This window comes from Dasypus novemcinctus, chromosome 12 (assembly GCF_030445035.2).
Source record: "Dasypus novemcinctus isolate mDasNov1 chromosome 12, mDasNov1.1.hap2, whole genome shotgun sequence".
NCBI lineage: Eukaryota > Metazoa > Chordata > Mammalia > Cingulata > Dasypodidae > Dasypus > Dasypus novemcinctus.
Window position 1 is genome coordinate 22811586 of NC_080684.1, and position 15766 is coordinate 22827351.

General features: G+C 38.1%; 2 long non-coding RNA genes across 2 annotated transcripts in view; one reads left to right on the forward strand and one right to left on the reverse strand.

Annotated features, from left to right (window-relative positions):
- Nucleotides 1–4521: 4521 nt before the first annotated feature.
- LOC131280735 (uncharacterized) lies at nucleotides 4522–5962 on the reverse strand. The gene is made up of 3 exons (XR_009188430.1): nucleotides 5701–5962; nucleotides 5245–5331; nucleotides 4522–4646 (listed from the first exon to the last, which is right to left on the reverse strand). It is a non-coding gene; the product is annotated as an uncharacterized lncRNA (long non-coding RNA).
- Nucleotides 5963–6082: 120 nt separating this feature from the next.
- LOC139440117 (uncharacterized) overlaps nucleotides 6083–15766 on the forward strand; it is a 34128-nt gene continuing 24444 nt past the window's right edge. The window contains exon 1 of the long non-coding RNA XR_011650172.1: nucleotides 6083–6209. This is a non-coding gene — a long non-coding RNA (uncharacterized lncRNA). The remainder of the gene's footprint in view (nucleotides 6210–15766) is intronic.

Sequence of the window (15766 nt, forward strand, 5' to 3'; positions counted from 1 at the left end):
TGTCTGGTGATTGCCTCTGAAGCACCATCCAGGGCAGCTCCATGTCCCAAAGACGCCTCCACCTCTCATCTCTTCCTGCCTTTCCCCATACCCATCAGCCACCATGTCCACTTTTCCCAATCCAATGCCACCTCTTCTATGTGGACATTGGATTGGTTGTGTCCATTGCACCTCTATGTCAAGAGGAGGCTCAGATTCCACATGGATGTTGGATGCAATCCTCCCACTTTCAGTTGTAATCACTCTAGGCTCCATGGTGTGGTGGTTGTCCTTCTTCAACTCCATCTTAGCTGAGTGTGATAAGTCCAATAAATCATATTGTAGGTGCTGGAGTCTGTTGAGGCTCAGGACCTGGCTATCACATTGTCAGTCCAGAGATTCAAATCCGCTAAATATATCTTAAACCCCAACATTAACTGCACCTCCATCACCTTAGCATGAAAGTCTTATGAAGGAAGATCCCATCTGAGTCCAGATTCATCACACATAAACACCAGTTCCAAAAAGGGGCCATCTGACCTGGTAGTTAACCCCATCGGCCATGACCATAACTCCCATGGGTCTCTTTAGCCCTCGAAGGAACCGATATCTGGGGGTTGTATCTGCTTTATCTGTCTCTCTGACTCTACCCACTGAGAACTTTTTCAGCCACTTCTCCCTCTAACCTGCAGTTCTCTTGTCACAAGGAGCTCTGGACACTCAGTTGCTTGTACCTGAGATTTAGTCATAGAATCCCTTTCTAGCTATCCAGACTCCTTTTCAGCCTTGATGCGACAGCCAGTTATTTCAGCGTTTCTTTCTTCACCATGTGGACCTTTATCTCTTCATCCTTCTATTTCTGATGAACTAATATCCAGTCCACTGGGGAGAAAAACAGAAAATTATTTTTTTTCTGTCTTGGCCTTTGAGACAAAGAGCACTGCTTGAAAATACCTCAAAGCTTGCTAACCTATCACTGTGAATTCCTGATGCTGGATTTTAGTGTAGAGTTGCTAGTTGTTAAGGGAACATTTCATGTGTGGTTTCCTAGAACTCTCCTCACAATGGCTAATCTAAATAAGCACTGTCCACAGTTCTTAAATCCTCAGTCTCTTCTCAAAGCTACTTTAGCAGATAACTCACCTCCATTTTATTAATAATTAGTACAAGACCTTCTGGCATGCTCCTGCTCTTCTACCTTTCTTCTTAAGGAAATTTCTGTCCCCATACCCATCTTCTCATACTTCTATTCAAAAAAGAGTAGACAATTCTTCTTTTTTCAAATCACTTTCTGACTCTTGGAAATATAAAAGGGTAAAAAAAAAAGCTTTTTTCTTTTTACCATCTAATAAATTAAAAAACATTTTCACATACATTGCCTTATTTGGTTACCACTGTAATAACAATAATAGCTAAGCTTAATAGAGAACTTATGTGCCAAGCATTGTGATATGTTCTCTGATTCCCATAACTACACTTTGAGGTATTAACTGTTCCCATTTTGCAGACGAGGAAACTGAGGTTTGGAGAGGTTGATAAATTATTTTAAATACACAGACAGGATTCTAACCCGTGCTGCCTGACTCCAGAATCTGTACACTTCACTACCATGCTGTGCTGATTCCTTTCTTCACCTAGAGACAGAGCGTGTATAACTATTATCTAAATCTTACTGATGAGGTAATTTGGATGATGATACTGTGAGGATAATGGTGGTGATGGAGGTAAAACCGAGTCTTGAAAAGCTTCAGCAGTCAGACCAAGATCACATAGCTAACGAATTCTTCTAATTCTAAAATATATGCTGATCAAACGTTCTTCTCTGTTTCTTAACAAGTTTGTTAAACACTAGTTGCTTATTGCTTATTCTTTTAAAAATTTCCACACATTATTTTTTACCTCTGCATTGTCTTTGAATTTTTCTTCTAATATACTAATTTCTGCCTTTAACCCAATATCCCCTTCCTAATTTTTCTTCCTTTACTCTGGCTGCTAATGATGCAATGCTTATTCTGGCTGTTTTTCTTTCTCCTAAACATGCATTCTTCAGAAGTTGTTCATCTGCTTTAGCCTCCAAATCAGTGGAATGATCCTGCTTTCTACCTTTTTCATGCTGCCTCTCAAATTGATATTTCTAGGGCTGAATTCTTATTTCATTTTCTCTATAATACATTTATTATTATTTTTTATATAATGCATTTTTGAAGTTTTCCACCAAATTAAACTTAATATGTTAAAATATATCTCAGCACCTTTCTATCCTGTGATGAAACCTCTTTAAATTTCCAAACTCCTTGATAGGTATTCTAGTTAAATATCTTAAGAACTGTATTTTTATAAAACAATAGTTTTAAAAAATATGATCTTAAAGAAACTGGCATTTTTGTAACTTTAAGTTTTAAGAGCCAGTTGAAAAAAAATTATCAATAGACCATTGACCCAAATTTATGTTCCTGTGTATTTAGCTATATACATCCAAAAGGGGATTTCTAGCATTTTTAGGCAAACTTTTAATTGGAAGATATTCCATAAACTGATCCTGGAAAACACATGCCTCCTGTCACTAGGGTGTCTCTCTACTTCCAAAGTCATAAGGCTAGGAGAATCTAGAGGTATGTGTGAGAGGCTGTATCCTCTTGTTCAAGCGGTGGCATAGTAAAAAATGACTGGAGTCTAATAGCTAAGCACTATTATCTGAGTAAGGCAACTTTACAGTTAAAATTTAATTAGCGCTGTGAGACGCTATGTAGACTTTTTATATCAAAATGAATATCTGAATATCTGTGAGCCATCGTAAATGTAGAGAGATGTCTGATTCTAGGAGAAGAATTAACATGATGCACTCTCTTCAGGCATTAACCATTTTCTATTTTCTGTGTATTTGTTATCTTTCCAGAAATGAATTGCAAGTTATGACTTAAGAGCAGGGGAAGAACAAGGAATCAACATTTATTGAATTATTGTAGGGTTGGTTTTGGGCTATGCTCTTTTTAAATAAGTTATTCCTCCTTTTTTGGTATTCTTTTACCTCTCAATAGCAGTGGTAAAAGCACATAGTATGGGCAAAATACATATTTGTTAAATACATCAGAAAAAGGTAGCGTACTTTTCTCTCTTTTCCCCTTTGCTTCTCCATTTCCCCCTTTATGCGTGGAGATTTACCATATTGTACATTTTCTCCCTAGCTTTTTTGTCCAGCAATAATCGGAAAAGTTGGTTGAATCTTTAAATTGATTTTACCGTTATCTTTCTCTCTTCCACTGATGTTACATGTGTTATCTTGTCTCTGCTAGAATTTCAACAAGCAATTTTGAGGTTTTCCTTCTGTCACCAAATAATAAACATCTGTATTTGTTCTATTTGTTATTGAGGGTAGGGTAATGTAACATTTTAAAAGTGACTTAATGTGTGTTTGTTTGGGCACAGAACTTCCCTTTGTGTTTAGTTTTCAAGATACTTATCTGTCTGACATTGGTGGAAAGAGAAACTTTAGACATTTAATGATTTCAAGAGAGGCTTTTAGGAACCACTTTAAATTCTCCCCACAGACACTTAGGGAGAAGTGTTTATCTACACCTAGACTCCCCTTCCTATATTTTTTAAACCTCCAGGATGGGCTGGGTTACTTTCCATGGGTATGGGTGTAGCTCCAACCCAGAGAGCTAGGAAAACTGCTGCCAGATTATTATCATAATATTCTTTTTAAGAAAGAAAGAGAAAACAGCTTTGAATACCAAGGGTCTTTTGGACTTTTTCATGCTGTTCTGACTTTTAAAGATCTCTGAAATATAGAAATCTCAAACCCCCCTCTATTCACCCCAAGGCTTTGTTCTTATCTGGAACACCAGAGATCCATTCTTGCAGTTGCCCCCAAGAACGTCCTAATCACTGGGATGTATGGAATAAAGTCATGTCATGTGGTGAATGTCCAGGCTCCTTGACTTTTGGTCTTTCGATAATAGTTGAATGTTATTATTCAAAACTTCACATTCTTATTCTACACAAATGCTATAATTTTAGAATTTTAGATTTTACAAAGCTGTTAATTTTAGCATTGTTTGTAACTTAAAAAATTGGAAACAATTTAAATTTTCATTAATAGAAAAATGACTACGTAATTTTGGAACATCCAACCTACAAAATGCTGTGAAGTCAATGAAAATGAAGGGGAAGGATTTGTATGAAATAATTTGTATGTATTTGATATACTGCTACATGGTTATAGCAGGCTATTTAACAATAATGTATCATATGATCTCACTTGGGCTAAAACATATATATATATATATAAATTATATTTTTATGTGCATAGTCAAAGTTTTTAAAAATTAACCTGTTAACAGGAGATGAGGGGGACATAAGGGAGATTTCTCTCTTTATACCTGTCTATATTTTTTGAATGTTTTAAAACAAGCATAAGTTACGTTTTAATTCAAAAGATGAAAAAATTAGTTATATGCTTTCGTGCTCTGCAAACACAGAAATATAACATTGCTACAATTATAAACTGAGAATATACTTACACTTGACTCTCAGGGCAAATGCTGTGGGGTTTTACCCATAGATGTCCATGGGATGAGTCACGATTTAAAAGCTAGTTGTGGATGAATGGTGGTATGAAGTTTCACTTGCTTGTTTTTCTGTCACTACTTGTTGACCTAATTATTCTTTAAAGTTCACAAACAAGCTTATGAGAATTTAGTAGGAACTTTCCTACTCATCTTGTTATATACTAGCTTATCTGTCATTTGCCACTTCTTATTTCCACATTAATTTAAAATACACTGTGACCAGTAAGTGATCCCTTGAGATGCTGCCTTGTTTTAATTAAGCATATTTATAGTAGTGGTAACAAAACCTAAGAAGTACTCTCCCTTCAAGGTCTTGTTTCCTCTGTTCTGTGTCGTTTGAGCCTGGATGTATGCTCCTTTGCTGATTTTACACAAGACTGAAATCACGTATTTTAAGCATTCTATTCAGAAGAGACCTCATCTAATCAACTGAGGAAAGAAAAAAAGATCCTAGGAGACCCACAATTAGAACATGCTAATAAAACCTATTTGAGGAGAATTCTGCAACTGAAATTTTAATAGGGGATTAGGGAAGACAGTCCAAAGAGACTGAGAAAGCTAACACAAGAACATAGGAAAAAATAATTATGGGAACTACAGTAATAATAATGATTAAAAATTAATAACAGGAAATAAACAATAACAGGTTTTTGAGTAGTTTGTGATATGCTGGGTACAATGCTAAATAATATACCTTAATTATTTGCTTGATGTTCATAAGGCCATATTTCTTCTCAGGATGGTTGCAGGCAGGGTATTTGCCTTCTGTTCCTGTGGCCATCTCAGATTAATCAAATAGCATGAAAGATGGAGAAAGATTTTGCATTTTCTCAAGCATCCCCTTTACTCTCCCTTCAGTCTTTTGTATCCTGATAACTGTTTTCTGATGGAATGCTGAAAGGTCCTATGTCCTTCCTATATTTCCTCTAAAGCCCTAAAAACTATTCCTCCATTTGTTCACTGACACCTACCATTCAAGGCTTTTCAAATCTTTATACATTGAATTCCTAAATCTTTATATGGAAATTATAGTAGTCATGTGACTTCTTACTGCTATATTGATTATCCCCGACAAAAGGATTTTCAAAAGCAGAGGAACATGATCTTGGGGGCTCAAAGATTGGTTTTGTCCAAGAACTCATGTACTTACTGTGTTTAATTTTCAGCTTTTGTTTGGTGAGATGAATGTTTCTATTTGGAGATTGACCCTAAAATCAGCCTGTGATTAAGAAGACTTGTCTTTAGCTATCTGTAAAGCATTTGTTCCCTCCAATTTAAAAAAAATTATCCCTCCTTGTGGCTTTCTGCGTGCTGTTGGCTCTCTGTGTGCTTTCGCTGTGTGTTCTTCTGTGTCTGTATTTATTTTATTTCCCCTCCCCCCCTGTGGCTTGCTTGCTATCTGCTCTCTGGTCCATTTGCTGTGTACTCCTCTGTGTTCTTGCTTGTCTTCCTCCTTTGTTGCATCACCTTGCTGACACGGCTGTCTGTGATGTATGTGGGCTGGGAGGTGCTTCACAGAGTGTGGGTGAGCCTGCCTTCACAAGGAGGCCCTGGGACACGAACCCAGGGCCTCCCATATGGTAAACGGGAGCCCAGCTGATTGAGCCACAGCCACTTCCCTGTTCCCTCCAATTTTGCTTTAGACTGAGAGACCTATGGGTGAGTGTGGTAGACAAGGATTTTTGAAAATGCTAATGCTATTTACATTGTAATAATTTATCCATGCAAAATCATCAGTGGATGATAAAATTTGTAGATTAAAATTTAATGAAGATTAACATATTTACATAGTTTCAAAAGATCCTCCCAAATATTAATTAACAATAAATGTAACATGTATTAACATGTATGTAATATGTATTAATCAACTTTACAATGGAAAAATCTGGAAGACCAATATTAACCATTAATGGACAAATTGACATCATGTGCCTCCTGATGTGATGCACTGAGAAGAACACAACATGACATCTGTGGTGTTCCTGACAAAAGAACATGCTGAAAACATGTGGAAACACAAGTCAAAATTGAGTGGCATTCTGCAGAGTAATTGACTTATATTCTTTAAAAAAATGCTAAGGTAATGAAAGAAAAGGAAAGATTGAGGAACTGTCCTATATTGAATAAGATTGAAAAATATGGCACATTAATACAACACGTAATTCTGAATTGTATCCTAGCCCTATAAAAATATTATTGGGAGAGTCGGCAAACTTTGAGTGGGGTGTTTTGATTAGCGGTATTTCTCATCTTATGAATCCTGCCTCCCAAGATAGAAGCCAGAAAATTCACTTTCATTGCTCCAGTGGAATAGAGGTGAGCATGTGATCCAGGCTCTCCAGTTAAGACATTTTCATGATGCTTTGTCTTTGAAATGAGCCATGTGAAGAAGCAGATGTTGTTTTAAATGTATATTCTCATTAGAATGATAGCATACTGAATGCATTCTTATGCAAATGACCTTTTTGCTGAATATTTGTTTGCGTATCAGTGGTATGATATGTCAAGTTCTACCTTATTAATTTTCACTGATTATTTCAATGTATGCCAATATCATAATTTATCCATTTACCCTTTGTAGACAATTGGGCCATTTTTCAGCTTTTTCCTATTGCAATGTTGGTATAAATAGTATTTTACATGTTTTCTTTTGAATGGATGCCAGATTTTCTCTACTAAAATTCCTAGGCAAGGAAAAAAGGGAGAATTAAACCCAAAGTAAGCAGAAGGAAGGAAATATTATAATAAAGATTAGGCTGGAAATTTAATAAAGAGGGAATAGTAAATCAGTAGAGAGAATCAACAAAACCAAAAGTTGGTTGTTTGTAAAGAGCAACAAATTGACAAAGTTTAGCTACGCTGACAAAGGAAAAAAGAGAGAAGATACAAGTTACTAAAATCAGGAATAAAAGTGGGGGCATGACTGCCTGCCTTGAAGAAATAAAAGTATTACAAGAGAATACTATGATAATTGTATGCCAACAAATTAAATAATCTAGATGAAATAGATAAATTGAGAAACAAACTACCAAAACTGACTCAAGATGAAATAGAATATCTGGAAGAAACTGAATCAGTAATCAAAAATGTAACAACAAAGAAAAAACAGATGGATACGTTGGTGAACTCTGTCAAATGATTAAAAAATATTTAACACCATTCTTTTCATATTCTCCCAAAAATTGAGGAGGAGGGAATACTTCCAAATTTATTCTATGAGTCCGGTATTGCTCTGATACCAAAACGAAGCAAAGATATCACATGAAAATTTAAATTAATATCCCTTGTGAATACAGATGAAAAGATCTTCCATTGAATTCAGCAGCATGGTAAAAAGTTTATATATCATGACCAAGTAGAATTTATCCAAGGAATACAAAGGTGGTTCTACAAGAAAATAGGTCAATGAAATAAACCATATTAATAGAATGAAAGGGAAAAAAAATCATGATCCTCTCCACTGGTGTGGAAAAAGCACTTGACAAAATCTATTCCTTTCAAAATAAAAACATTTAACAAACAAGGAATAGAAGGGAGCCTCCTCAACTGGATAAAGAATGTTTATGCAACACTTATGCTGATATACTTAATGGTGAAAGATTGAAAGCTTTCCCCCTAAGATCAGGACCATGACAAGAATGTGTGCTCTTGCCACTTCTGAAAGTTCTAGTGAGGGCAATTAAATAAGAAAAAGAAATAGAAGGCATCCAAATTGGAAAGGAAGAAATAAAACTATCTTTTTTTTTTTTGCAGATGACATGATCTTATATTTAGGGGATTCTAAAGAATCCACAAAAAATCTAGTAATCAAATCAAAGCTAGTAATCAAATTCAGCAAAGTTGCAGTATACTAGATCAACATATAGTTGTATTTCTATACATTAGCAATGAACAATCTGAAAGTCAATTAAGAAAACAATCCCATTTACAATAGCACCAAACATGAAAATACTTAGGAAAAAATTTAGCCCGGTAGGTGGATATGCACACTCAGTCCTTCTCTTATCTCCTTTAAGAATTTACCACCTACCACCACATCTTAAAGATATTTTCCTACAATTTCTTCTAGGAGCTTTATGGTTCTTGCTTTTAATTTTAGGTTTTTGATCCATTTAGAGTTAACTTTTGGATAAAATGTGAGTCAGGGGTTCTCTTTCCTTCTTTCAGCTATGGATATCCAGTTCTTTCACCACCATTTGTTGAATGGACTGTTCTGCTGTGTGGGTTTGACAGGCTAGTCAAAAATCTCTTGACCATACATGTGAGGGTCTGTTTCTGAACAATCAATTTGGTTCCTGTAGCAGTTTGATATGATTATGGATTCCAAAAACAGATATCGTATTATGTTTATAACCTGGTCTGTTACAGGGTGTGACTGAGTTATGATTAGTGCTTTGACTGGGCCATGTCATTAGGGCTTTGAGTCCCCACCCCTTGGTGGGTGTGGACTCACAGATAAAAGGCATGGCAAAGGATAGAGTTGAGGGTTTTTGATGTTGGAGTTTTGATGTTGGAGTTTGATGCTGAAGCCTTAAGCTGGAGCCATGTGAAGTAAGCTCACAGAGGAAAGAGAAGCCAGCCCCAGGAAAAGAGGAATGCTGAGCCCAGGAAGAAGCAAGCCCTGGGAAGAAAGGAACCTTGAACCCAGAGAGAAGCAAGACCCTAGAAAGGAGGAACCCAAGAAGCCCGAACCCTCATAGTCATTGGCAACCATCTTGCTCCAACACATGAAAATAGACTTTGGTGAGGGAAGTAACTTATGCTTTATAGCCTGATATTTGTAAGCTCCTACCCCAAATAAATACCCTTTATAAAAACCAATCAGTTTCTGGTATTTTACATCAGCACCCCTTTGGCTGCCTAATACAGTTCCATTGGTCGGTCTTTACGCCAGTACCATGCTGTTTATGCTACTATAGCTAGGTAATACAATTTAAAGTCTGCAGATGAGGGTTTGCTTTTCCTTTTTATGATGTTCCTGACTATTCAGGACTCCTTACCCTTCCAAATACATTTGATAATCATTTTTTTCAATTAAAAAAATGCTGGTGGAATTTTTATCAGAATTACATTGAATCTGTGTATCAGTTTGAGTAGAATTTATATCTTAATGATATTTGGTCTTCCAATCCATGAGCATGGAATGTTCTTCCAGTTATTTAAGCCTTTTTTGATTTGTTTTAATATTGAGTTGCAGTTTTCGGAATGCAAGTGCTTTACATCATTGACTAAGTTTATTCCTGACTATTTGAGTTTTATCTGTCTTATTTTATTTTTACCACTCTTCTGACACTTTTAGTTGCTTTTATTGATATAATCTTCATTTCTGGACTCTCTTCCAGGCCTCTCTCTCTCCTGTCTTTTCTTTTCAGGCTTTAGCACACCCTTTAGTCTTTCCTTCATTAGAAAATCTCTGTTTCTGTTTATCTGTGAATATTCTAAACCCACCCTCATTTTTGAAAGACAATCTTGCCAGATATAAGATTCTTGGCTGGAAGTTTTTCTCTTGTAGTATCTTAAATATTTCATTCCACTGTCTTTATGACTCTATGGTTTCTATTGAGAAATCAGCTCTTAATCTTATTGGGTAGCCCTTATATGTTATGTACTGTTTTTCTCTTGCTGTTCTCAGAATTCTCTCTTGTCTTTGGCATTTGACATTCTGATGAGCATGTGTCTTGGAGTTTGTCTTTTTGGATTTTTTGGGATGGGAGTACATTGTGCTTCTTGGACAGGGATATCTATGTCCTTCAATAGGGTTGGGAAATTTTCTACCATTATTTCTTCAAATATTCCTTCTGCCCCTTTACCCTTCTCTTCTCTTTTTGGGACACCCATGACATGTATGTTTGCTTGCCTTTTGCTGTCATTTAGTTCCCTGAGAACTTGTTCAATTTTTTTCCATTCTTTTCTTCATCTGTTCTTTTGTATGTTCACTTTCAGAGGCCATTTTTTTCAAGCTTACCAATCCTTTCTTCTGCCTCCTCAAATCTGCTAGTATATGATTCCAATGCTTTTTAAAATTTCGTTGATTACACCTTTCATTCCCACAAGATCTGCCATTTTTCTATGTATGCTTTCAAATTCTTTGTGCTCATCCAATGTCTTCTTTTTTCAAAGATTTAAAAAAAAATTTCTCTCCCCTTCCCTGCCCCCCTCCCAGTTGTCTGCTCTCTGTGCCCATTTGCTGTGTGTTCTGTGTCCACTTGTATTCTTGTCAGTGTCACCCAGAATCTGTGTCTCTTTTTGTTGCGTCATCTTGCTGCATCAGCTCTCCATGTATGCGGTGCCATTCCTGGGCAGGCTGCACTTTTTTTTTGTGTTGGGCGGCTCTCTTTACAGGGTGCACTCCTTGCGCATGGGGCTCCCCTACGTGGGGGACACTCCTACATGGAATGGCACTCCTTGCATGCATCAGCACTGTGTATGGGCCAGCTCATCACACAGGTCAGGAGGCCCTGGGTTTGAACCTTGAACCTTCCATGTGGTAGGTGGACTCCCTATCTGTTGGGCCAAATCTGCTTCCCCCAATGTCTTCTTAATATCCTTAATCTCTTTAGCCATCTCATTGGATTTATTAAGGAGATTTGTTTGGAAATCTATGATTACTTTCCTCAACTCCTTTATGTCACCTGGGTCACATCTTCTGATTTCTTAGTGTGGATTGTAATTTTTTATTGGTGTCTTGGCATGTGGCTTACTAAAGTATTTATTCTGGGTGCAGTTTTTCTCTTTAGTTTAGGGCTTCCTGCTCTTTCTCCCTTGCTGGTTGTGCAGTAGGAGCCAAGTTTGTAGTTGGTGCTGTAAGCTGTGGAGGCTTAAGCTGCCCTCATTGCCCAGGGACTGATGAAGCTTCTCCCAACTTTCTCTTTTGTCAGGGGTAGGGACAGAGAGTCACAGATGTGTGGAATAATCCAAGTCGTGTAGGTCTAGACTGTAGTTGCCAGAGAGACTGAGATAGAGATTACCACTATTGCCCCAGCAGACTTCCAATTATTCAGTCTGTGCTGTCCAAAAGTACCTGCACTTGCCTGGATAGGCTGGTAAAGGACCCACCAGCCTCCTCCCTGCCAGAGGTGGGACTGAAGCCTAGCCTAGGGCTGCAGGCTGATTTGGGCAAAAGAAACCTGTTACTACTATCACTGTGATTTTTGGTCTGCTCAGCTTCCGCTCATACTGGAGTTGGAGTCAAAATTGTGGTCACTGGCCTCTTTCCAACTTGGACAGATTCACACCCTAGCTGTTCCTAGGTTTATACCTTAGGCAGCTGAGTCTACTAATCAGTAGCCGAAATTGGTGCCCCACTGTCTCCTTCTCCCCTGTTTTTGGGAAATGGAGCTTCCAATTCTAGTTAGAATAGCTCTTGGCATGGCTGGTGCCACCAGAGTATGATGATCACTGGCGTATGAGGCTTGGCCAGTAAGTTCCAGGAGAGGCTGGCACAGGTTCCCCCAGCTTTCTCTCTGCAGGAGATGGGGCTGGTGCCTATGCTAGAGCTGCAATCTGATCTGGATGGAAAGAAGCCAGTCCCTACCAGCACTGTGATTTTCAGTCAGTCCCACTTCCTCTCATGCCAGGCACAGAGTTAAGATGGTGGCTTCTGGTGTCTTTCTAACTTGGACAGGCTCAAACTTCAGCTGTTCTTAGGACTATACTTTAGCCCACTGCATTTGCTTATCAGTAGCTGAGGTTAGTGCCCAGCTGTCTCTTCCTCCCCCATTTTTGGGAAGTGGAGCTTTCAATTCTAGCTGCAGAACAGCTCCTGAGGTGGCTTGTGCCTCCAGCAATGTGCCACGACCTACGCAGTTCAGCTGCAGCTGAACAGGTTCCATGTGGTCCTGAGGAGGCTGGGTGAGAGGTTTAAGAAATGAAAGACACAAAATAGCTGGGGCCAGGTGGACTGTGAGGAGGTTGCAGGAGCTTGCAGCTACCTCAGGCACCCAGCTTATTCATGTACTTTATATTATACCTTAAGCAACATCAGCACATTCAGCAATTCTCACAGGAAGCTCTTGTTTCTAGGTCACTGCAAATACAACAGTTACTCTTCTATTCATTAGCCCTCTGATAGCAGTTTTCCTGGAAATCTTATCCATACTTAGCATATTTTATTCAGCACAATAACCTTGCCCAGGGGCACCTCCTTCTTTATCTACATTCTTCCTGTGAACTTTGGAGACCACTTTGCAGGCTTCCAGGGACCCTGCTTTGCAGAGCTCCTCACAGTGGAGGATGAGCACTGGCCTTTGTGGGATGGAGCACTCTACTTACAAATCTTCTCTGCAGATGGGCAGTTTCCTCCTTCCATTTCTTTAAGTATGTTGCAGAATGCTCTACTGTTTTTCTTGAGCCCTCAAACAGGTGCTTCAGATAGCTCCAGATAACTCTGAGTGTTTACTAACTGCTCTATAGCAGGAACTGACTCTAGGAGTTCCTTACTCCACTGCCATCTTGCTGGTTCTTCAGTTGGGAAGTTTTTATGACTGCTTCTATCTCTTTACTTGTGATTGGTTTGTTGAGATCATCAATTTCTTCTTTCATCAATGTAGGCTGCTTCTTTGTTTCTAGGAATTTGTCCATTTCTTCTAAATTGTCCTTGTTGGCATATGGTTTTTCAAAGTATCCTTTTATGATACTCTTTATTTCTGTAGGGTCAGTGGTGATATGCTCTTTCTCATTTCTTGTTTTGTGTACTTGCATCTTCTCTCTTTTTTTCTTAGTTAGTCTAGCTAAATGTTTGTCAATTTTACTGCTCTTTTCAAAGAACCAGCTCTTTGTTTTATTTTTTCTAGTGCTTTCTTATTTTCTATTTCATTTCATTCTGCTCTGATCTTTATTATTTTTCTTCTTCCTTTGGGGTTATTTATTTATTTATTTATTTATTTTACTAATTCCTCCAAATGTGCAGTTAGGTATTTGATTTTAGCTCTTCTTTTTTGATATATGAATTTATGGCTATTAATTTCCTTTTCAGTACAGCTTTTGCTGCATCCCATATGTTTTGATATTTTGTGTTTTCATTTTCATTAGTTTCAAGATAGTTACTGAGTTCTCTTGAGATTTCCTCCTTCACCCACTGTTTGTCTAGGAATGTGTTGCTTAACTCCCATGTCTTTGTGCCTAATCTAGCCCTTACAGATTTCCAGTTTCATTTCATTGTGGTCAGATAATTTTGTATGATTTCAATCTTTTTGTATTCATCAAGACTTTGTGGCCTAGAATGTGGTCTATCTTGGAGAATGATCCATGTGCACTTGAGAAGAATGTATATCCTGCTGTATTTGGGTTTAATGTTCTATATATTATGTCTATTATGTCCAGAACCTCTAATCTATCATTCAGTTTTTGTTTCTTTATTGATTCTCTGTCAAGATGAATGGTGATAATGATGTATTAAAGTTCCTCACTGTAATTGTAGAGACATCTATTCCTTCACTTAGTTTTTCCAGTAGTTTTCTCATGTATTTTGAGGTGCCCTGATTAGGTGTATAAATGTCTATGATTGTTCTTTCTTTCCTCTTTAATGATTACCCCTTTTACTAATATATAGTGTCCATCTTTGTCTCTCAAAATAGTTTTTTAATTGTCATTTATTTTTAAAGATAAATAGATCACACAAAATATTATGTTAAAGAACATAGGAGGGTCCCATATACCCCACTCCCCAGACCCCCACTCCTCCCACATCAACATCCCCTTTCAACAGTAAGGCACATTCATTGCATTTGTTTAATACACCCTAGAGCACTGCCACACCTCATGGACCAATGTTTACATTGTAGTTCACACTCTCCCCCATCCATCCAGTGGGTTATGCAGGATATACAATGTCCTGCATCTGTCCCTGCAATATCATTCAGGACAACTCCAAGTCCCAAAAATTCCCCATATCACACCTCTTGCTCCTTCTCCCTGATCCGAGCAACTCCTGTGGCCTCCATCTCCATATCAATGATAAAATTTCTTCCATTGCTAGAGTCACAACAGCTCTATAGTATAATATACCAGTAAGTCCACTCCAATCCATACTATATTCCTCCATCCTGTGAACCTTGGGATGATGATGTCCATTCCACTTCTAAATCAAGAGGGCACTTAGGTCCCACATTTCACAATAGTCTTGCATTTGAAGTCTATTTTGTCTGGGAAGTGGATATGGCTCAACTGATAGAGTGTCTACCTACCATATAGGAGGTCTGTCCTTTGCCATACCTTTTATCTGTGAGTCCCCATCCACCAAAGGGGGGGAACTCAATGCCCTACTGGCACAAGAGGTTTACATAATTATGTATCAAGTAAACCTATGAATCTGATATAATCTAATATGCCCAGAGGAAAAGATCAATTTATGAACAGAATCCAATATTTCTCTTTGGAATTCATCAATAATATCAAACTGCTACACTTCATCCTCTGAATTCCAAACAGACATTATGATATTCAAAAGAACCTTAAATCTGTTGCAGTGTAAGTACTAAATCATATCACAATCAATTTAAAGAAATACAGTTTGTCTTGGGGCAAAGTCTGTTCTGCCATAGACCTCTGAAACTTACAAAATGATTCATCTACTTTCAATACACAAATGGACAAAATGTAAATATTTTCATTAAAATAAAGAGAAATTGGGAGGGAAACATGAGTCATGGGTCATCTACATTTCAGTAAACCTGCAGGGCACTCTCCATTTGATTCCAGTCTGAGAGTCTTTCTTAAGAAGATGGTTTCTTCTCCTTGGGCCCATATGGGGAACCTACCCTTTCCACCAGCTTGCCCAAAGGCCATTTTCTTGGTTCCATCCTTATCAAACATCTGGGTGTTGACCAAGCTCCAGATATCTCCCTCCAAGAGTGTTGGGGTGATTGCCACACCTTACCCAATCTTTGGGTTAGAAGCTTAACTCCCCTAGTACAGTGATGTGAAGGCAACATTACCCCTAAACTTTGGCATACAGGCTCAATCTTCTCAGAGCAATGAGTTGGCCACCTGGCATTCCTTAACCTTTGAGGGACAGGTCCACCCCTCTCAGACCTGTAGGGTGCTGACCTTAACCACTCTAATCCTCAGGGAATGTGCTTCACCCTCTCTGACCTGGGGCAGCAAAACTCTCCCAGAATATCAGACAGGAACATTCACCCTCTTCAATTGCTGGGGCAAACTCACCCTCTCTGTACACATGGGTGGGGTTCCTCTCTTGGCCCAAGGTAATGTCCTAA